This window comes from Schistocerca americana, chromosome 7 (genome assembly GCF_021461395.2).
Source record: "Schistocerca americana isolate TAMUIC-IGC-003095 chromosome 7, iqSchAmer2.1, whole genome shotgun sequence".
Lineage (NCBI taxonomy): Eukaryota > Metazoa > Arthropoda > Insecta > Orthoptera > Acrididae > Schistocerca > Schistocerca americana.
Window position 1 is genome coordinate 623,110,526 of NC_060125.1, and position 22,996 is coordinate 623,133,521.

General features: G+C 45.7%; 1 non-coding gene across 1 annotated transcript; it reads right to left on the bottom strand.

Moving 5' to 3' along the window:
* Nucleotides 1-5,134: 5,134 nt before the first annotated feature.
* Nucleotides 5,135-5,208, bottom strand: Trnat-ugu. Its single transcript has one exon. It is a non-coding gene; the product is annotated as a tRNA-Thr (tRNA).
* Nucleotides 5,209-22,996: the final 17,788 nt, after the last annotated feature.

Sequence of the window (22,996 nt, forward strand, 5' to 3'; positions counted from 1 at the left end):
TTCGTTTGGTACTTATTTCGTGAGATATTTGGCCCGGTCACTATCAATGGACCACCCTGTATAAGCATTGATAAGTTGTCTAGGGATTAGTGTGGCATTCGTGTCTTTCCTACGTGAGTGCGATAGATGCGGAGACGCGTACTATGGCGACGTTATTAGAAAATGCGAGCAAACGGGACCAACGTGCTGTTACTCTTTTCTTGGCTGTCGATGCACAAATAGTGGTAGACATCCAACGGAGAATGAAGAGTGTCTATGGGACAGCATGTCTATCGAAAACCGGAAAACGGCGACAAGAAATGCTGCTGATTCATGATAACGCACGTGCTGACATCGCAAATGTCGTAACGCACAACTTTAGTCAGCTCAACTCAGTCACACTCGAGCACCCGCCCCATATTCCTGATCTCTCCCCATACGATTGTCACGCCTTCGGTCACTTTAGAAAGACCCTGAAGGGTTGACGACTTCTGTCGGACAAGAGTGTGCATCACGCAGTCGCGGACCTCCTCACGCAGCAGGACACCGCGTCTTACCAGACAGACATCTTCTGTCTCGTGCGTCGGTGGGATAATTGCCTCAATGCTCACGGCGATTTTGCCTCACTGACGTACCGGGTCTGGAAACTTTTCGAACGCCCCTTATACATTCACAACAAATAATAATATCCAGATGCGATTCTTTCTAAGTTAGAACAGAGAATGTGGCGAATTTTAAGACACAAGTAACTTCAGGACGTTTACAGCTAACGAATTATGACGCCGACTTTTTTCTGCATCTATATCCATACTCCGTGTGCAGGGAGGAGACCCCCAAGAGGGATCACTGCCGACAAAATTTTATTAAATAGAATTTTCCATGCATAATGTTCGGCCGTAGCCGGCTTGGGCATACTGTGGTGGAAGGTGCTGGCCGGAAGACCGTGGTCGGCACATTCCTGCCACGTGCTCCTCGGTCAGACTCAAGTCCCACGGGTCGGTTGCGCTGACGGGGGTACGCTACTAGCAAGGCGCGTTGGCGGAATCAATCCTCCAATCAGAGGCTAATCGTGTGATCACGTGGGGACGCGGCCAGGAGCGGCGAGGGCGGCTTGGAAACAGCTCCGCGCTCTCTTAGCTTCTGACCTCGGCCCCGAGTAGTCGCTCCTCTAGCCTCTGCCTCTCTGATGAGTAGACGGCAACCCCTCTTGGGGGTGCTCGGCCCTACGTAGGCACCACTGTACCATCATTACAAGAATAAACTGGGTCCATTCCACTTCATTACTTTTCATTTTACAACGCCCTCAGCTCCTGACCTCTATCCTGACGAACATCCGCAATGCAAGAGCATGGCAAAGGTACGTCTCACCTTATCAGTTATTAGGGACTTTCCGTTCCATTCACGTACGGAGCGAAAGAAGACCGCTTGCTCTAATGGCTCTGTGCGTGCTGTAATAAACCTCATTTTTTCCTCACGATCCCTATGGGAGCGATACACAGGGGGTTGCACTATATTCCTAAATTGAACACTCAAAGTTGATACTAGATGCTTTCTAAGTAGGCGTTCACCAGACAGTCTACATCTGTCTTCAAGCGACTGCTAGTTCAGTTCTTTCACAGTCTCCCTAAACTCCGCTGTGGATCAAAGAAACTGGTGGCCATTCGTGCTGTCTTTCTTTTTAATCGCTGAATATCTGCTGTTAGTCCTATTCGCTGCGTATCCCACACACGTTAGCATTACCCTAGGATGGGACGCACGACTGATTTGTAAGCACTCAATGCTAGATGATTTCATTTCCCTACTTTCGAATGTAGCTACATAATTGTTTCTAGGCCACTGGAAAGTGTGGCGCAATTCAATGACGTAACAGCTGAGTAACGTCATCAAAAAATGAGAAGATAAGAGCATCGCAAACCGCAGAGCCAGTACAGTCTCACCAAGGGGTTCCCTGCTGTACTACAAGCAGACCATCATATTAACACATAAACTCGCTCTTCTACAGCTCTAGAAGGATTTCGATCAGCTACCGCATCACCTAGTCTGGTTAGCGTTTGGAGAACGTGGCATCCCATAGCACGCTGTTAACTGGCTATGGCTTCTGTACGTTGAACTGAGGAGCGACGTCGAAGCGGCTGTAGCAGCGTCCGATGACTTCTGTTTCAGAACAGGGACCCACCGAGGCTCGGCCCCATCACCCCTGTTGTTCATTCTTGTGACGGCCACTCTCACATCAGACCTGCACATGCCACTGCCAGGGACACTTGTCTGTGCTGATGACGTCATGTTTCCTACAGAGAACAAGCTTCATCTCCAGCGCCAAACACAAGAGTGGAACGACCGACTTCAACAAATGAAAATTGGTCACATGACATCAGATCCTAGAGAACTTGAGACTATCATCGTAGATGGAGAAGCTATGGCCAACTTACAGACGTGGTTGAAGACAGGATAAAGGCTACCTTCTTGTATGAAGTAGCGAATGACAACGGAACTCGCCTGAGGTCGTCGGATGAAGTATCATATGAATTCAAAAATCTTCTTGACTGCCATCCACCCCATCGCTCTCTACGACACTGAATGTTGTCCAATTACAAATCAGGCACAACGACGACTGTGGCTTATAGAGACTAAGACGCTTAAATGGACTGGATCGCGTTTCCACCGATACTACCAGGAAATCTTTGTCGTTCCACCGATTTAGAAAAAAACATGCGAGAAAGCTGTCTACGATGATCTGGACACGAGGTGCGCACAGAGGACGATACTATGGTACTGGCAGACTAGGCCACGCGGAGTAGCCGCGCGGTCTAAGGCTGTCAAGGTCCGCGCGGCTCCCCTCGTCGAAGGTTCGAGTCCTCCCTCGTGTGTGTGTGTGTGTGTGTGTAGTCCTTAGGGTAAGCTAGTTTATGTAAGGTTAAGTAGTGGGTAAGCTTAGGGACCGGTGACCTCAGCAGTTTGGTCCTGTAAGACCTTACCACAAATTTACGTTTTCCAAAGGCAGCCTACACAGTGGAAGTCATCGGAAAGAGATCCAAGGGACGACCACGACAACGGCGGGCCGATACTCTACACAGTAACCTGTCGGCTGTAAATCTTCATCCACACACAGCCGACCACAGAATAAAATGGAGGTAGCGAATCCACTTACGAACCATGCCACAGGGCGGGACGAACGCAAACGAGGACGGTTAGTGTGTTTAACTATCCTCCTATATCCGGCCGCTCGCCTGCTACTTCTGCTTCCGGCACAACGCCCTCGATCACCGGGTAGTCTGCCGCAGCGCTGCAGGCGCTCCTCCGCGAAATGTCATGCGCTAAGTATTGCAATTCTTCTTCTTCTTCTTTGGTCTTCAGAAATCAAGTTGGTTACCAGCAGTCCGCAATGCATTTCTGTCTTCGGCCTTTCTCTTGACTGCAGTATAGGTGGTGCAGCCGGTATCCTCCATGGTCTGTCCCGGTCTGCCTCTTATCTCTTCCCCTTCTAATGCCCTTTCGATAATATTTGTAATAATACCACCTTGTCTCAGCAGATAGCCGACACGTGCGTCCCTTCTGCGTTCGCTTACCTTTAAGAGGCAAGGCTTCTCTGCTTCTCTTCCTCCACTGTGCGGAGCACACCTTCGTTTGATATCTTGGCCACCCACGAAACCTTGAGCATTCTGTGGTAAAACCGGATCTCGAAGATTGCCATTTTATATTTTTCTGCTTCTTCGAATTTCGATGTTCCACTTCCGTAAAGCAGCACACTCCAAACTAACGTCTTTATGAGGTTTTTCTTGAGATTTTTGTCTATGCTGCTGGATATGAAAAGATTCTTCTCTTGTTAAAAGCAGCTTTTAATTGGTGGATTCGGTATGCAGAATGCTTTTCTGACTTTCTGTCTGATGAAATTTTATTCCCTAGGTGGGCAAAGTATTCAACTGTCGCCAGTCACTAATTTTTAACAGAGCAGTGGGTAACGATGTTTTGTCTGTTCACCACAAAATTTTTTGTTTTATCTTTTCAAATTTTCATATTATAGGAAGAGCTGAGTGTGGTTTCCACCCGGGCCAGTATCGCATCTAATTGTTCTGCATCTTCACATAACACTGCGATATCATCACCTAATCTCAGCATGTCTGGTTTATAAACATGAATTTAATTCCTTCTCCCTAGCTTCTTCTGTTGTCCACTGAATGTAGCCAATGAAAAAACCAGTTGAGAGAGAGAGAGAGAGAGAGAGAGAGAGAGAGAGAGAGAAGCCCAATCGTACACAATGCTTACTAGTAGCTTCTTCTTTATATTCTCCGCACCTCATCAGAACCACCTCCACTCCATACAGCTGTGCATTACTCCTGTGTCATTCCACTTCATGCCAATCTCTCTCAGCATCTTAAGAAGTTGTCGCCTGTCTACCTCGTCAATTACTTCTTCCAAGTGTCTTGACCTTTTGTTAGCCTTTTCTCAAGAATTAATCGTAAGTCGAATATTGCGTCTCGACAGCTCAAGTTGTTCGAGGCGTGGATTACCAACCTGAGGAACCTATACCGTTCGCATCTATTTGCAGATTCTTCTTTTGGTGTTGGCTCAGTCTTACATTTTTGAATTCTATTGAAAGCTTCCTGGTTTCGTATTGACTTGTGAGATGGAACAGTTCTTCATGTAGCTGTTCTCCAGCCGCCTTTATGAGTTCTGCTGGTATATCATCAACTCCAGTAGCTTTCCCTGGTTTTAGCTGCTTGACTGCATGGTCGAACTCATCTCTTCTTCCGGATCTATTTTCTTGGGGTTCTTCAGTTCCAGATCTTCACTATTTCCCGTACAAAGTTTTTCAAGGTATTGTTTCCACCTTTCTACTACTCCTTTCTGCTCATCTAATACTATTCTGCACTTTATTTGTCTGTTGCCATAGAACTGTTTAACTGATTTAAAGCCATGTTCCAGCTTTCCTATACTGAGCATTTCATTCCCCTGTTTACATTGGTCCTCCAAGAATTGTTGTTTAGCCTTGCTCAACTCTCGATTGATTTAATTCCTCATTGCTCTTAATTGCTTTTGTCCTTCCTCACTGTCGTCTTGGATCAGGTTACGTGATAAATTTAGTTTTACAATGAAATGAATACTCCTATCTGCATACAGGCGTTGATATAAGTCAACGGGGACAGTTGAAAATGTGTGCCCCAACCGGGAGTCGAACCCGGGATCTCCTGCTTACATAGCAGACGCTCTATCCATCTGAGCCACCGAGGACACAGAGGATAGTGCGACTGTATGGACTTATCTCTGGCACGCCTCCCGTGAGACCCACATTCCCAACTTATTGTCCCACACTATATTCATAGTGCCCCTGCCCATTACACGCATTACTCGCGGCTTTTTACCGATTCCCGTAAGAGTTCGGGCACTGTTTGTTTCTTCCGCACAGAAGAAGATGTCAAATGGCCGGTGATATGAAGATGGCATCTGTTCTTTCGGACATGTCCGAAACAACAGATACCATCTTCATATGTATAAATTTGGGACTTAACATCTGAGGTCATCAGTCCCCTAGAACTTAGAACTATTTAAACCTAACTAACTTGAGGACATCACACACATCCATGCCCGAGGCAGGATTCGAACCTGCGACCGTAGCGGTCGCGTGGTTCCGGACTGAAGCAGCTAGAACCGCTCGGCCACAGCGGCCGGCTTAGTTTTGTTGTTATGCTTTCGGTAATATATTCTATCTCCCAACTGCTTCATGCCGCTCGTAAGATACTGCTTTTCAAGAATTCCGATCGTTCTTCTTCGTAACTCTAGCCACGTTTCTTTGTTCCTTGTATGTCGACCCAAACATATAATTCCATAGTCTATTCAGATCCCGTTTCTCTCAGGCTCTTTTCTTAAGCTTTTTGAATTGCAGATCACATTCTCCTATCACTAACTAGAATAAAGCCGTTCTGATATCTGCCAGTCGCGGTGGCCGAGCGGTTCTAGGCGCTTCACTCTGGAACTGCGCTGCTGCTACGGTCGCAGGTTCGAATCCTGCCTCGGGCATGGATGTGTGTGATGTCCTTACGTTAGTTAGGTTTAAGTAATTCTAAGTCTAGGGGACTGATGACCTCAGTAGTTACGTCCCATAGTGCTTAGAGACATTTTAACGTTCTGATATCTCTTTTTATCTCCAGTGGCTTTCCATGTATTCCTTCACCGTGGAGGGTGTTGAAACCAAGTGTTACTTCTTTATAGTTGATGTTCTGTAGAGAGTTCTACCAATCTATCTTCCCGTTCACTTCTTTCTCCAGGCCCCAAGATACCCTTCCTTCTCCCACTGACGCCTTCCAGTCTCCCATAATGTTTGTGTTTGACACGCTAATCTCCATCAGGCAGCACCACATGTTTCATCCATAAGCACTGCGAGCATTTCCAAGAGCGCTGCATTCGCAGGGACCATGACGCATGCGCACGTCACTTGTTCGCCGAGCAATGTGCGACATCGTTTTGTCTGCGGTTCACCAGGTCGCGGCTCGATCGCTGCTGAGCAGCACAGCCCCACGCTCCGGGATTCGTGCCGGCCGGGAAGCGGGCCGTTAGCCGCAGCTCTACCCTAACGCAGTCGCGGGGGTCGCAGCGTGACGTCATACTGGCGCTGGCCTTGCCTTCGCGGGATTCGGTGCCACTGGACTGGCAGTGCTTCTGAGGACCCTGACCTGCAACTGTGAACTTGTGCTTCATATTAATATCGGATCAAAACGATCTCTCAGTTGCGTTACTCAGACTCTGCGTTACGTTCAACTAAGCTTTTGTGCGTTGAAGAAATAATAGTGTACTTAAACACTACCTCGCTATCATCATTTTCTTTTTTCCATCCATATTATCGATGATATAAAATGTCCGTTTGAAGGCCATCGGCCTGTCCTCCACTGTTGTAGTGATCCGAAACCTTGTCCGTGAAGCTATCCCGTTCTTCACGATCTTACATTGATATTACGAGGGTTCACTGAAAGGTGATGCCTCCACCTTCGTAACTCTGCAACAGTTGGCAGCGTTGGTATGCGGCAGATACTGGCTTGTTCCGTAGCCTCTTCTCTACGGCTCCAGTTGATGGGAAGCCTTAGCATTGAACGGTTGTGTTTTTACAGTGTGAAGTATGGAACCCTGCGCTGACGGTCGGTAAATGCGATTTAAGCGACGTGCAGTCATTGAATTCTTGACAGCGGAAAGGGTCACGCCAAAGTAGATTCATCAGAGGATGAAAGTAGTTTATGGCGATTGTGTTGATGTGAGTAGTGTGCGTCGTTGGGCGAGTAAGTTTAAAGATGTTGAGGCGGGAGTATCTGACCTGCGTGACAACCACAGAATTGGACGTCCTGTGACAGCAAATACCGAGTTTCACAAGCAAAATGGCGACAGAGTGATTCATGCCGATCGTCGTACCATTCAGAGAGAAATTCCAAGCACAATTGGCATTTCGTAAGGACGTGTGGGTCACATTATTGCTTTGCTTGGCAAACCACACACTTCACGTGCCACCACAGCAGAACTTCAGAGACTGAATCTCACCACTGTACGGCATTCTCCATAGAGTCCAGATTTAGCACCGTCAGACTTCCATCTGTTCCCGATAATGACAGAGGATCTGCGGGGACACCATTATGCTTCTGATGAAGACGTCGAGAGAACTGTGAGACTATGGTTGCGGAAACAGGGTGTCGACTACTTCCGTGACGGCTTCAGAATACTTGTTGGCAGAAATGTATCCAGTTGGCTGGTGATTATGTGGAAAAGTGAATATTGGTAATTAAAGGTCAAATTCTAAGGATTATTTCTGCGTTTGATTTATTAAAATGTTCCCATACAAACTCAATTAACGAAGGTGGAGGCATTACTTTTCATTCAACATTCATATGAATGACATAAAATGTCCACCTGAAACCTATCAGCCCGTAATTCTGCTGTTGTACCGATCCGAGAGCTTGTCCCTGAAACTATTGCATTTTCACGATGTACACGATAGTCGAATGGCGACACTATTTTCGTTTGGAGAATAGATGCGGTTGTACCACACCATCTATCCAATTCATACCAATCCATCGCGGTCCGTCATGAAAATATTATGAAAAAAATTCCAAGTGTAAAGAATAAAATAGTGTACAGAAGAAAACACGCTAACGAGAAAATTGATATGCTGATGAGAGAAGTGCAATTAACTTTTTAAGAGTGGTAAACACAATTCACACATTACTACATGGCACTCTGAATGTGTGATTGGTATCAGACAGATGAGTTTCTCTCAATAAATTCCAACGTATTTCGTCACTGCTAAATTTTGCTTAGTGAACAGCTTCACAGCAATGACTTTCGAAATCTTAATACTCCTTCGATTTCCGCCTACGAAAACTGTAAAGCTATGAGACGTATCTGTGCAACATTTTATTTACGTGGAAAAATCAACCTCCGTAGCGTCTAACACTGGGCAGCTGAGAATCCATGTTGGCTGATCAGAATTGGTAAGCAACGAACACGATCCGTGATCGTGTGGTGCGCTCTCTTCAAGAATGAATCGTATCATTGGGTCTATTTAATTTATGGGACTATAAACAGTGACAACCCTCCACAGTTCCTAACAGATACGCTGCCGCACACATTTCAAGACATAAATCAGGCCATGTTGTACTAACGTGACGAATACCCGGCCCATTCCGTACAGGTTATTACATCCCTTCTGTAACAAAATATTTGGAGATCGTTGGATCGACCGTTTGGTAAACACAAAATGGCCTGCACTATCTCCAGGCGTAGTACCTCTACACTTCTGTCTATGGAGAAAACAGAAACAAGATGTCTACAAGGAAACTCCGACGATTCCCAAAGGCATGAAATGTTGTATAAAACGTACACGTGCCCAAATAAGTCCAGGTGGTGTTCCACGTGGTGTACTTTCTGCCCTCAAGGTCATCATAATGAGCAACTGATGCGACAGTCACAATAATGAACACACGGAACGTACCTCACTGATGTGTTTGGTAACGTTTGGAGTAGTAGAACAGTGTTTTGTTAGAGCTATTATCGTGGCAGCGGTACACTGCTTTACGGCGCTCTTACTTTGATACTGTTTCTCAAGTTTCACGCATTTTATGTTGTCCAAGTGCTCTTCGAACGATCTTTCCAAAGGTAGAGAAAATAACTACGTATCTCCATTAGAAAAAAAAAGAGTGTTATAATTCGGCAGCTATATACGCTAAAAGATACTTGCGTAGGCAGGGAAATGTGCCACATTTAGCGCAAAGAGCATCTCGATATTTTATATGTATTTGTTCTGCATATGTTTTTGGTGTTTCGTCTCACATGGGGACGGCGCCTAATCGGTATACCCATTGCGTCAAAATTTAAGGTGATGCAGGGGTTGGCCGGAAATGCAAGTGACGGAATTGGGGAGATCCAGATAGCCATGCGTTTTTTTTTTAAAAAAAAAAAAAAAAAAAAAAGGTAGGATTTATGGCGCGGATCGGGCGAAGCGTGTGGCACTTACATCAGCTTACTTTCCTGGCAGTGGTCGGCGCAAGGGGAAAGTAAAGAATGGAATCCGAAGGTTGTGGCGTCGAGTCCCTACGCCGAATTTTCTTCTACTTTATTTTCAATTTTTACGTTATTTATACTGCAAACAAATCGAAATAATGCGCAATTTGGGAATACAAATAATTTCCAAAATTGTGCTTACAGCGTCCACGACGACTCTGCTAATCACTTTCCAAGTAGGGATTGTAATTGAAGCGCGTAGGAAGTGCGTTAGCTTCATTCTGACCTTCGAGCAGCCCTCAGCAACTGCACGCGAAAAACAGGTTCCCCTATTCTTATGATGAATATCCCCCAGCACTTGTAAATCATCAAAACTATGAAAAGAATCCAATTTTATAAACGAAGTTCCCGTATTCACCTTACACTCTCTTCTGGAAATTTATTTACGATCCCATGTTTTCTTTTGCCTTTCCTCTTCAAGCCTTTTATGAAGATATTAATAAATACCACATGCACTGAGGTGACAGAAGTCATGGGAGAGCTATATACGCACACATACAGATGGCGGTAGTATCGCGTACACAAGGTACAACAGGACAGCGCATTGTCGGAGCTCTCATTCGTACTCTGGTGACTGACGCGAAAGTGTTTACGACGTGATTATGCCCGCACGACGTGAATTAACAGACTCCGAGCGCGGAAAGGTAACTGGTGCTAGACGCATGCGATTTTCCATTTTGGAATTTGTTAGCGAATTCAGTATTCGAGATCCACAGTGTCAAGAATGTGACGAGAATACCACGGGCAACGCAGTGGCCGACGGACTTCACTTAACGAACGAGAGCAGCGGCGCTGGCGTAGAGTTGCCGGTGCTAACTGACAAGCAACACTGCGTGAAATAACCGCAGAAATCGATGAGGGACGTACGACGAACGTATCCGTTACGGCAGTGTGACAGCAGACGTCCGACGTGAGTGCCTTTGCTAACAGGACGACATGGCCTGCAGCACCTCTGCTACGCTCGTGACCATCTCGGTTGGACCCTAGACTACTGGGAAACCTTGGCCTGGCCAGATGAGTCCAGATCTCTGTTCGTAAGAGCTCACGGTAGGCTTCGAGTGTGGCTGATACATTGGCGGCCGAGAGCGAGAAGGAGACAGGGGTGCACAGCGGCCATCCCTTCCGTCCGAACAGGTAAACCCTTCCGTGAACCGGTTGTGTACGCAAAACTCCGAGCACCGTCAAACAGACCCTGAAAAATACAAGGTACAGTTGTTTCCGAGGTTTGAACGTTTGTACGTACTGTGAACGCTCTTAATTCACCTCTACCTCACTGACGTCGTTGCTCATCTTCATTTATTTCGTTTGTTTCCTGCTCTGTTGACCTCATTGTTACGTCTGAGTGCAACTGAATAAATACTGCCTGTTGGCTTCTGTCGCGGGTTCTTTGGCCGACGTTCGTCTGATGATTTTTCTGACGTTTTACCAGCACGAGTGGCTTTTTTTTAATAAATACTGTTGATATTTTAGGACGTCCATTTTACTTCAGTAATTGTAAGGATTCTCCACTCGCGAAATGTGTCGGCCTTATTTTGCTGTTGAGGAAACTGTTCAATTTTCAGTTCAATAAATCATCACAAAAAGATACATACAATTAAAAGAATTAAAAAACTTTGCCACTAAAAATGCTTCTTAATAAATATGAGCGAAACATGCACGGGAAAATAACTGCATTTGTCTGCTCACGTGCAGACATGAGCTGAAAAATCACAGATATAGTAGTTACCACGATCGGAAGACTGACATGCCAGTAACATAAAATATATTGTTTCTTCGGTTTTTTTTCATCTTTTAACATTTTAGCTCGCTTAGTTGATCTCTCGAACTTCTCTTTAGTTCACTGACTTATCTTTTCCGTGGAACGATATATACTTAGTAACAACAGAAATTAGTCTTGTCTTATGCTTGCAGTACGTTGTGTCAAACTATCTTAAATATATCTTGATCAGTCTTCCAATATTTTCTTACCAGCGTACCAGTGGCTCTTCCCCGTGTCAGGTTGTCTGCGAGTTAGCTATCTAACTTTAAAATTCTCATCTCGGCTGTTTGCGCCGTTTGCCTTTATGTGCTACTGTTGCTCTCGTTCCTCCGGCCTCGCCGCCTCGTACGTGGGGCACGGTACCGCCACTGCTACAGAAAATTTTATTAAAAGTTCGTTTTTCCCATCTTGCTATTTGGGCTTGTGTGTGTGTCATCTTGTTGACGTAATTGAATCTTTCTTCTTTCCGTAGCACGTCTCTTCAATTTGTGGAGCAGATGCTGTTTGCTAAAGAAACTCAACTCTTATTATCATTTTTTTTCCGGAACGACTCGGCTGATTCGAAAGCAGTTGAGTTTCTTTTTTTCCTCTTTATCTGTTTTGCGTTATGCAGTAGTATTCGCAGGTGAATCTAAGTTTTCAATGTCTTGTGAATTGTAGTCTCATAATCAACATTATTTGTTGCGTATAATTTCTCATTTATCTTTCAAATGGCAATTTGTTTTCCGTGAAATCAAAATAACTTCATCTCATTACAGAGAATCTTTGAGTGGCTATTTTCGCCAAATTTTTTTATGGAGTGCTTAACAGCGAAATGCGATGATATTCAGTAAGTATCTTCTATCCACTGTTCCAAACGTGGGCTTCATTATGACGAATTTCCAGTGATCCGGGCTTCCTTTTGCGGCCTAGCAATTGCTGCTATTTAACAGATGCGTATTAAATCATTCTTTGTTAATATTGATGTTTGTTGGTGCTGGCCTATTTTCAGTTTTCCACACTGCCTCCTCTCGTTCTATTTTTCATGACACATTTATTATGTCGTACTTTTTCAATCAACGCGACGTCATTCCTATGTAAGTATCTATTCAGTCTATACGCGAAATCCTTTCTGCTATAAGTAACGTTTCGTGCAGCTGAAATCTCCATTTCTCCTGTTTAACTCCGCTTATATTGTCTATCTGTAGCGTTCGTTTTTACTTTTCAGTCCGCCTCGACAATTGAGTGGTCAGCGCGGCTGAATGCTGTGCAAAGGTGCCCGGGTTCGATTCCCGGCTAGGTCGGAGATTTTCTCCGCTCAGGGGATTGGGTGTTGCGTTGTCTCCATCATCATCATATCATCCCCATCGACGCGCGAGTCGCCGAAGTGGCGTCAACTCAAAAGACTTGCACCAGGCGACCGGTCTACCCGACTGGAGGCCCTAGCTACACGACATTTCATTTCATTTCTTACTTTTCAGTGCCTCGTAGACATATGAAGTTGTGCTGGTTTTAACAAACTGGTCTGCGCTTATTGATCATCAACAACATGGTCAAAATTTATGGTATATGCAGGTTTTGACGAGAAAAGAAAGTGACAGAAGTGAGAGCTCCAAGTGATCAGGTGTTCAAAAGAAAATAAGAGGTTTTGATGCGGCTCGGGCGAAGCAAGAGCCATTTATTTTACCGTAGTTTCAAGCCAGCGGCTGATCCAATGGGAAGAGGACAGAGCGGTAATGCGAGGGTCGTGGCATCATGTCCTCATGAGGAAACATTTTTAATTTTTTTTTCAGTTTTCTTAATTTTTACGTTAGGTACACGGCAGTTACACCGAAATAACGGTCTGTGTACACTAAGGTAACAGAACTCATGGGATACATCCTAATATGGCGTCGGACCTCCTTTTGCCCTGCGTAATGTTGCAAGCCGACGTGTCTTGGCCTCGACAGGTCATTGCAAGTCCCCTGCAGAAATATTGAGCGATGCTGTCTCTATCGCCGCCCATAATTGTGGAAGTTTTTCTGTGCAGGCTTTCGTGCACAAACTGGCCTTCCTGACTATGTCCCATAAATGTTGGTTGGGATTCATATTGGGCGATGTGGGTGGCGAAATCATTCAAAAATGGTTCAAATGGCTCTGAGCACTATGGGACTTGACATCTCTGGTCATCAGTCCCCTAGAACTTAGAACTACTTGAACCTAACTAACCTAAGGACATCACACAACACCCAGTCATCACGAGGCAGAGAAAATCCCTGACCCCTCCGGGAATCGAACACGGGACGAAATCATTCGTTGTAATTGTTCTTCAAACCAGTCACGAAAACTTGTGGCCCGGTGATATAGCGCATTTTCATCGATAAAAATGCCATCGTTGTTTGGGAACATGAAGTCCATGAATGGCTGCAAATGATCTCCAAATAGCCGAACGTTCAATGATTTTCAGTGAATGATCGGTTCAGTTGAACCAGAGGACTCACTCCACTGCATGTAAACACAGCACACACCATTATGGATCCGACACCAGCTTGCATAGTGTCTTGTTGACAACTTGGGTCCTTGGCTTCAAAGTTAGCTATCACCAAGAGTAACTAAATTTATTGCTATTCCGCTGAACTGACAAAATCAGAATCGACGGCCCTACATTGCACTCTGTCGTACGGGTAGCACGCGGAAATACTTCGCTACGTCGCTGAACTGCCGAAGAAGTAGAGTGTTCATAGACTTCCGGACAGTGGCGGCTGGTTACTTTTCTCGACTAAAAACAAGAGCATTTCGTGTACTATTACCATTTTCAGAGTCATATGTTTGCGAAACCAGATTTTCAGCGTTGGCTGCCTTGAAGACAAAATATGAATCTCAGCTGAGCACAGAAAAACCACTCAGAGTATCTATGTGTAACATTAAACACTCCTTCGAAAAACTTGGCTCTGGAAGCCAGTACGAAGGCAGCTGCTACCAATTACTAAACATGAAACTTCCTGGCAGATCAAAATTGTGTGCCGGACCGAGACTCGAACTCGGGAACTTTGCCTTTCGCGGGCAGTGCTCTACCAACTGAGGTACCCAAGCACGACTCACGCCCCGTCCTCACAGCTTCACTTCTGCCAGTACCTCGCCTCCTACCTTCCAAACTTAACAAAAGCTCTCCTGCGAATTCTAATTACTAAACATGTTTTTAACTTAATTAATTATTAAATGCACAGTGCAATATTGATACAGGTCAATTTATAGCCGCATTGTGTAAGTGTAAATTTTAATTTTTTATGTCAGAATGTGGTTTTCTTTGCTCTTCTTCCAGTAAATTGATCAATTTTTGAATTCATATTTTTTTTTTCTTTTCTGTAAGCTCGCGCCCCATTCAGTGTTATTATCCCCCCCTCCCCCTTCTGCCGTACGGGAGCGTGCGCGACACGTTGAGAATCGCTGTGCTGATGAGCTGTTGACAATGCCTTACTTGGCGCTTCGCCATTCCTCGCATCGCCTGCAACTGGGATATAGTGAACTTGTCGATCAAATCATGCTGTTTACTCTACGTACACACGAACAAGAACACTTCCATACAGAGTACACTTTCAAATTTTTGTTGTGTGACAATGTGGCAGAATTAAACTAAAAAGGAGTCGCTCAAGAGGTTTCGAGATGTTTCCGTTAGTTGTAAGACAAATGTGAGAAGTGGAAACGGACTCGCAAATATTTCCAGATGGGACTGACTCACGCTGCACTGCTACCAGCTCGCCTGTTATTGCGATGAAATGTCCCTGGCTTGACGAGTACCCTCCACCACACACCGTAAAGTGGTTCGGGGAGTGTAGGTGGTAAGATAAAGACCTCTCGATATGCGAGACACCGCTGTGGTCGGACGCCTCGGTACGGCGCCGGGGTGGGCGACAGACGTCAGAGGGCGAGAGGCTGTGCTGCCCCTGCGAAATGAATTCAGCGGGGTGGGGGGGGGGGGGGGCGGGGGGGGGGGCGGCGGCTTTAGGGGCGGGCCGGCTGGCTGGCAAGCTGCCGGAATGCGGAATGGCTCCAACTCTCCGAGCACGGTGCGCAGGCCGAGACCGCGGCCGGAACTTAGCACTCGCCAGGCGGGCCTCCACAAATATCTAATTACGAGGGAGCTGGGGGGTTGGCGCTGGGGGGGGGGGGCGAGGTGGGGGAGGAGAAGAGAGAGACAGGGTAGGAGGGCAGGGCGTAGGGGTGGGGGTGAGACGCGCCAGCACCCTGCCAGCCGCCCAGAGCGGTCCGCCGTAAAACGTCGGATCGGGGTCAGCCGCCTCGGGCACTGCCACGGAGCGCCGCCCTTCGAACCACTGCACTCCAGATTACACGGACTGCTAGTACTGGGCGGCCGTAACGGTACACAGCGACAGTCTCGTCATTTACTTTTTATTATCTGCCAACGGCCTTGCCGCAGTGGTAACACCGGTTCCCGTCAGATCACCGAAGTCAAGCGCAGTCGGGCTGGGCTAGCACATGGATGGGTGACCATTCGGTCTGCCCACCGCTGTTGGCAAGCGGTGTGCACTCAGTCCTTGTGAGGCAAACTGAGGAGCTGCTTGATTGGGAAGCAGCTGCTCCGGTCTCGGAAACTGACATACGGTCGGGAGAGCGGTGTGCTGACCACACGCCCCTCCATATCCGCATCCAGTGACGGCTGAGGGTCACACGGCGGTCGGTCGGTACCGTTTGGGCCTTCATGGCCCGTTCTGGCGAAGTTTACTTTCGTTAACTGTTTAATAACTAGTGTGTCCAACTGTTACTTTCATGAGAGCTGCTTTCTTATTGGTTACTTGGTTCGTTTGATTTGGCGGAGGAGCCAAACAGCGTGGTCAAGGGTCCCGTACGATAAGGGAAGAATAGGGAAGGAAGTCGGACGTGCCCTTTCAAAGGAACCGTCCTGGCACTGGCCTGAAGCGATTTAGGGAAATGACGTAAAACCTAAATCAGAACGGCAAGACGCGGGTTTGAAACGTCGTCCTTCCGAACGCGAGTCCTATGTGCTAAATACTGCATCAAATGGTTGAAATGGCTCTGAGCACTATCGGACTTAGCTTCTAAGGTCATCAGTTCCCCAGAACTTAGAACTACTTGAACCTAACTAACCTAAGGACATCACACACATCCATGTCCGAGGCAGGATTCGAACCTGCGACCGTAGCGGTCGCGCGGTTCCAGACTGTAGCGCCTAGAACCGCTCGGCCACCTCGGCCGGCTAAGTACTGCGTCACCTCGCTTCTTTTGTTTGCTTTCGTGTGTGTGTGTGTGTGTGTGTGTGTGTGTGTGTGTGTGTGTGTGTGTGTGTGTTTTGTAAAGCGAACCTCAACAATGTTAGTGGTGTAGAGCCATGAAATCCATTAGAAACAGTATAACTTGCACTGCAATTACATTTTATGAAAAATAATGAATAATTTTCGAACCGCATACAAAATAAGCTAGCATGTGAAACTCTGTATTGTGGAGTGTAGTGAACAGAGCTACAAATCGTGGCGTCACAGTAAGTGTCTTACAATTCCAACACTAACTGAAATATGCATTCTGCATAAAATTACAACTTTGAAAGAATAACTGTCCAAAATGCTTCTACTAAAATGCCCTGTAGGTATGGAAACTGACTCAACAAAATCCCAAATCTTAGACGATGCATACCTGAATATAACACTGCACTGTAAGACTAAGAATGTCTGCAGAAGAAACGAAATCTCAAATGAACTTTACCCAAAGTGGCCCTGAAGATAATTTTGAAAGCCAAAGCTTAACTGTAAGCGATCTTTCTACGTCCTAACTGGGAAGTTAAAGTGAACGTAACAAACTTTGATAACTTACCTTGTCGCAAGAAAAACTCGGTACAGCTAGAAAGTAGTGAAAATTACAATGCACCGCAGCAGCAAAAGAATGAAAGAAAAATCTTGCGAAGTGCAATGCAAGAAACAGTAACTACGCTAAACACACCGTGCTTTATGTTTTGAGCAGATATATCCCGCTAATGTGCAATGAGGAGGCACACAATTTGAAAATCAAACTTCCCTGAAGAGACAGTGCAAGAAACTCGACTTACTAAATGATTGGAAAGAGACTAGCATTCAAAAAACTGTATTATGAACCTAATTCTTTAGCAATTACAACTATCTTTACAAAAATCACTTTTTACAAAAAACATGACTGTCACGAAATTAGTTAATGAAATGGTAAAGGAGTGGTGAGTCTGTAACTCTGAGACCACGCTACGTGAGGAGATAACTTTTTTTTAATCACGTCTCGACAATCACACTAACTGACCCACGCTAACAAACAAAAATCATTTTAAAAATTTGCCTTTCTCAAACTCATGATAAATTACTAGAGACCAAACAATACAGCGACAATAATAACTGAGTATCGTCACACTTCTCGAATCAATCTTTGCAAAATCACATTTACGAACAGTAGCATCCTCCGCAGTTGCGTCTCTGTGTTCTGCTAGTTATTTCCAGACCGTTCAACAGCGTGTCCAATATAGGGATGGCGGTTATCCTTGAAACAAATGTTTCTTCGTTATATGTTTTTTTTTCAAGCCAGTATAATCTGACTGTTAAAACCCCTCAAAATAACCAGTGTCAGAAATAATCGATTTTCAGTTTTATATTCCTCTTATTTCTTGCAATAAAAGTAGAAACCGAAATAGAATCAAAATATTAAATTAAACAGGCAGTTAAAAGAAAACTTAGTACATCCACTTTTCTCGAAAAGTGGCTGAATACTACAAAAAAATCACCAGCATTCTCCTATTGGTACTAACCTTTCGAAACTCTACTTAAAAATCAAGTTGTAATCGTGGATTACACCACTGTTTGGGCAGTGCGGACAATCAGTGCTACACGGTGAAAACAGAAGTTGAAGAACTCTATTTTGCGTGTTAATTTGTCCGTTTCAAGTGCTACATGCAGATAAAGGATGCAGGTCAGCTATTTTCTATATTTATTGTATATTGTGAATTAATTCCTGATAAGTTTTTAATTTATCAGTTACCATAATTTCCTTCCAAGTCTTTAATTTTTTAGAGCAACTGAATCACTGTACTTTATCGCTACGTCACTTTGTAAAAACATACATGCCGTTCTGCAATATCAACGGATGTCCGGCGACCACAGCGAGAAACCACCGTATACACCAGGTGGGGGGGGGGGGGGAGAGGGGGGGGGGGGAGCGAGTCTTACACAATGCACGCGCACCCTAAGCAACGACACACACCAACAGGGACAGAACTGTCTCAGCGATGCTACCCCGATTATTATGCCATGTGTTTGTTGCTCGTTTTTGTCGGCATTTTTATTAAAAGAGCACCTATTGCTTTTGTCCATTTTCTGTAACACCTGCGTATTTCAAGCCAACTCCAATTCTACGAGTAAAAATTACTTTCAAAAACGACGTATTTTAGCATTGCTACTATGGCTAATCAATAAAAATGATTCAAATGACTCTGAGCACTATGGGACTTAACTTCTAAGGTCATCAGTCCCCCAGAACTCAGAACTACTTAAACCTAACTAACCTAAGGACATCATACCCATCCATGCCCGAGGCAGGATTCGAACCTGCTACCGTACCGGCCGCGCGGTTCCAGACTGTAGCGCCTTTAACCGCGTGGCCACCACGGCCGGCTGGCTAATCAATATTTCGGTTTTTTTTTACTGGGTTGTTAGCAAAAAACAACTGCTATAACTGAGACCAAACAAATACCGGTTATTCAGAACTAAAACATCGATTCAGACCGGTCGGTTTTTCCCATCCCTAGTCTAATACCCGACTCTCTCACTTACTTCCTACTGAATGCTACAGCAACGACAACACTACCGACAACTAAAAATCACACTGCTTGTATCTGTGTCGTAACACATCGAATACTAAAGAGTTCTGTTCGAAAAGTATTCAGTGTACAGATATGAAGTAAACTCATCGAATAAAAAGAGAGCTCACACCACTTTTATTCAATATCAAATCGAAGCTAGACGTTTTACATGTGTTGCAAAACGATTCTTTCCATTACAAGAAATTATACCATCCTACAAAGGTAGCAACTTGGGGAAAATTTTAAGATATGCGTAGGAAGTGTCCGGCCCAAGTCCGTGACCGCATTGCCGGCCTCACTTTAAGCATAGTGCAGGATGTCTTCGCCGCAGCACTAGGAATGGGACTGTGGCGGGTTCCCCTCCCCAGCTGATTTTTACCCCCAGGACAGGGTGAGTGGACCTACAAGCGTGTTTAAGGTACTGGAACGAATAAACATCCGTGCCGATATCGAGAACTGAACCTGGAACCTCCACGACAAGAGTTACCTCGTCCACCTGCTAGACCACCATAGCCTCCTTGACCAACGAACAGCTTTAAAAAGTTTTTATTTTCGAAAAAACCCTACAGTTTTAAATGGGTACCCCTATTACATGCATTCACATATATTTTTTATTACTTTTTCCAGTTACGATTAAGGATGGAAATTTCAGTTACGTTTGACAAATACTGTCCCCCCCAGCTCACTTACATCAAACACCCAGACGACAGCCTGCACAACCGCTTCCACCAACAAAAGCAACCCAACAAAATTAAAGCAAAACCGTGCACACTTTGAAGTACCCCACTCGCTCCTGCTGGCATGTGTGTATCAGGAAGTCACTTCCAACACTGAGTAATCGGAGCTAATCACCAGGACACAGATGAACAGGGTGGGTTGCCCTGTCAACACGGCTTTCTTCACCGAGCATGACGGGTATGCACACAGCCTATTCACCACGAAAGTGAGACGAAAAGGCAACCTATTTTCAGAAGGTGGTTCCCCCCAAAGGTCGCAAGTATTTGAAGAACATCACGATTCATCGCTAAGAGCCGCTGCTAAAATTTCTGTATTGAACAACCACTTCCGGCGACCGACTATCATCAGGTTCATAAAAGCATTCAGAACACCACACCAGGCAATATAAAACGAATGGCGTCAGACAACAAAAACCATGAATTCGTAACTGTTGTCACATCATAATAAAATTACATAGTCAATCATAAAATGTGTCAGACAATCGGTAACGCAATTTCAGAGATTTACAGTTCCATACTAAACAAAAATTTACATTTTTATTTATATAGATGTGACACCAGTGACGAATTCATGGAATTTATTCTCTGACGCCATTGATTTTATGTCGTCTAGTATGTTGTTGTAAATGCTTTTGTGAACCTGACGATGGTCCATGGAAACTGGGTGTTCAAAATGGCTCTGAGCACTATGAAACTTAACATCTGAGATCATCAGTCCCCTAGACTTAGGACTGCTTAAACCTAACTAACCTAAGGACACCACACACATCCATGCCCGAGGCAGAATTCGAACCTACTACCGTAGCAGCAGCGCGGTTCCGGACTGAAGTGCCTAGAACCACTCGGCCACAGCGGCCGGCTAAACTAGGTGTTCAATAAAGAAATTTTCTCAGCAGCTCCTGGCACTAAACCATGACGTTCATCGAAGGGACAACACTTGGTCACCGAGAATGTGGAAATAAATATCCTGGCAACCTCAATGAGCGGGCTTAAGTCATGGTACGACAAACATCCATAGAAAAACGCAGAACCATCTGCGGCCGTAAGTATACAATACCCACCACGGGCCGTCGCTGCGTTAGACACCATAGATCATTTGAAAAGACGCACAATCCCGAGTCGTCAGTCAGCAATAAACGCCTCAATAATTGTCCACATTCTGTGCCGTTTCGCCCAAAGAAGACGTGCAGATATATGTCCCCCTGTAAGCAGTGGGCCCTTCGGAGGTATGTTGCTGCCAATGTACCTTGCCTGCATTTCCCTCCGCAATGTTCGCACTGGTTGAGATGGACCTGCAACAACAGACTGCAATTCCTGTCGATTTTGAAAACTATTGTCATTGACAAGGAGCGACCGTTATCTCCGGTCGCTATTGGTTACTATCCTTTTAAGGCAACTGTTCTTACGCCGCGCTTCGTGGCTGCGAATGGTACACCATACCTGTGTAAAAACACTGGACAGTCAGCGTTGATACGCCAGCAAAGTAGACACCTTCATTCCTGGTGTGGTGACGTGTTCCCGCCGACCCATCTTACTGCGGTACCTGTATAAAACCGATTGGCACACGCAGACGCACACCACTTCGATGGCATGCCTTGCGTCAGCGGTGGTGCGTCAATGACAGTAAGGTGGGAGCAACATCTGCAGCACTGCAAAGCGACCAGTATATTCCTATCAGTGGGAGGGGAGGGGGGGGCGTGAGAGTGGGAGGAGGCTGGTTGACTAATCACTCGTCCGGAAACGGCCAGCAGAAGCGCAACGAAGTAGTTGGACGTGTATGATTCAAGCTAAGCTGCTCGGTCGTCAAGAACGTCAAAAAGAAAAATCACTACGTCACGTTTGATCGTGGTAGGTGGAAACTTGGCGGGGCGGTATGTAGGCCTACGTAAATCCTCACTGGTGCCAAAACTTTAAGGGCAGCGGTGGTCGACGTTTAGAGATACTCCACGTCACAAAGGCGCTTTTTCGCGTTCGTGCCTGTGGCGCTAAGAGGCGCGGGCTGTTCAGATTAATAACGCACAGCTCGGCGGCGGCGACCGACACACGCGAGACGCGTGCAATATTGCGGCCGGCGCGCACTGTGTGCACACACACACACACAGCAGGGCGGCCGGCGCCACAGATCTGGCGACCGTGTCGGGCGTAATGAGGCGGCGCCCGCCGGCGCGCAGAAGCCGCTGCCCGCTACACACAGGCCGGACAGCGGGGGAGGGAGTGGCGTTATCTGCGCCCGCCGCGCCGCGCGCCTAATCCGGCTCCCCAGTCCACACCCGCCCCGGCTTAAAACTCGCCGTCTGCCGCGCTGATAAGCTGGCGCGGCCCTCCTTCCGGCTACCTCGTCCGCGCCGCTTCAGTAAGCCGAGCCCGCCCAAGTACCGCGTCGTCACTCACAACGTTATTAGCAGACGTCCGCGACGACAGCTCATAGCTTGCGAATATTTTCGTTGTTATCTGACAAAGCGGACCGCAGATATGGCAAGGTGGCACCACCGTTATGTTTACACCCGAGAAAAAGGATTATGATGGGGGGTGGCAACAGCGAACACTCCAGTAGTTTTACAAGTGGATCTCTGTCATACGCGACACGTCTCTACCCTAAATCTCTATAATCCAAAGGTGATCGGCACTTTCGTTTGACCATACTTCGCTCGTAGTATCAGTATAAAGACATTAATGAACGGATTTTTCAAACACCGCCACCAGCCGCAAAATTTCTTCTCTTAACTTGTTAAGTTATGTAACACTCCATGACACATATTTCGAGCTTTAACCTTACAAATACGAAAACATTTAGGAGAGAACGACAGTAGGATTTCCACAGTGGAGCGAGTGAACCACAGTACAAGCTTTATTATCTGATGATGACCAATGACTGCCGAAACCGGTAATTTGCGTGATTGTACCACACGATACTTTATTTTCATTTACAAAAACTTTTTACATAAATACACGTAGATCTTAACAGAATTTGCATTTGTTTTATGTTGAACTCCCATTTTTTTCCTATTGACAAGGTTGTTCCCTGAAATATCTACATATGAGGACACATTGAAAAATAATGCCTCCGATTTTTTTATGTTAAAACTCAAAGCTTTTTAAATAAAACAAACGTTATTAACATTCTACATTACAACAATTGTAATGGACAATGCTCCATATCATTCGGTGATACTGAAC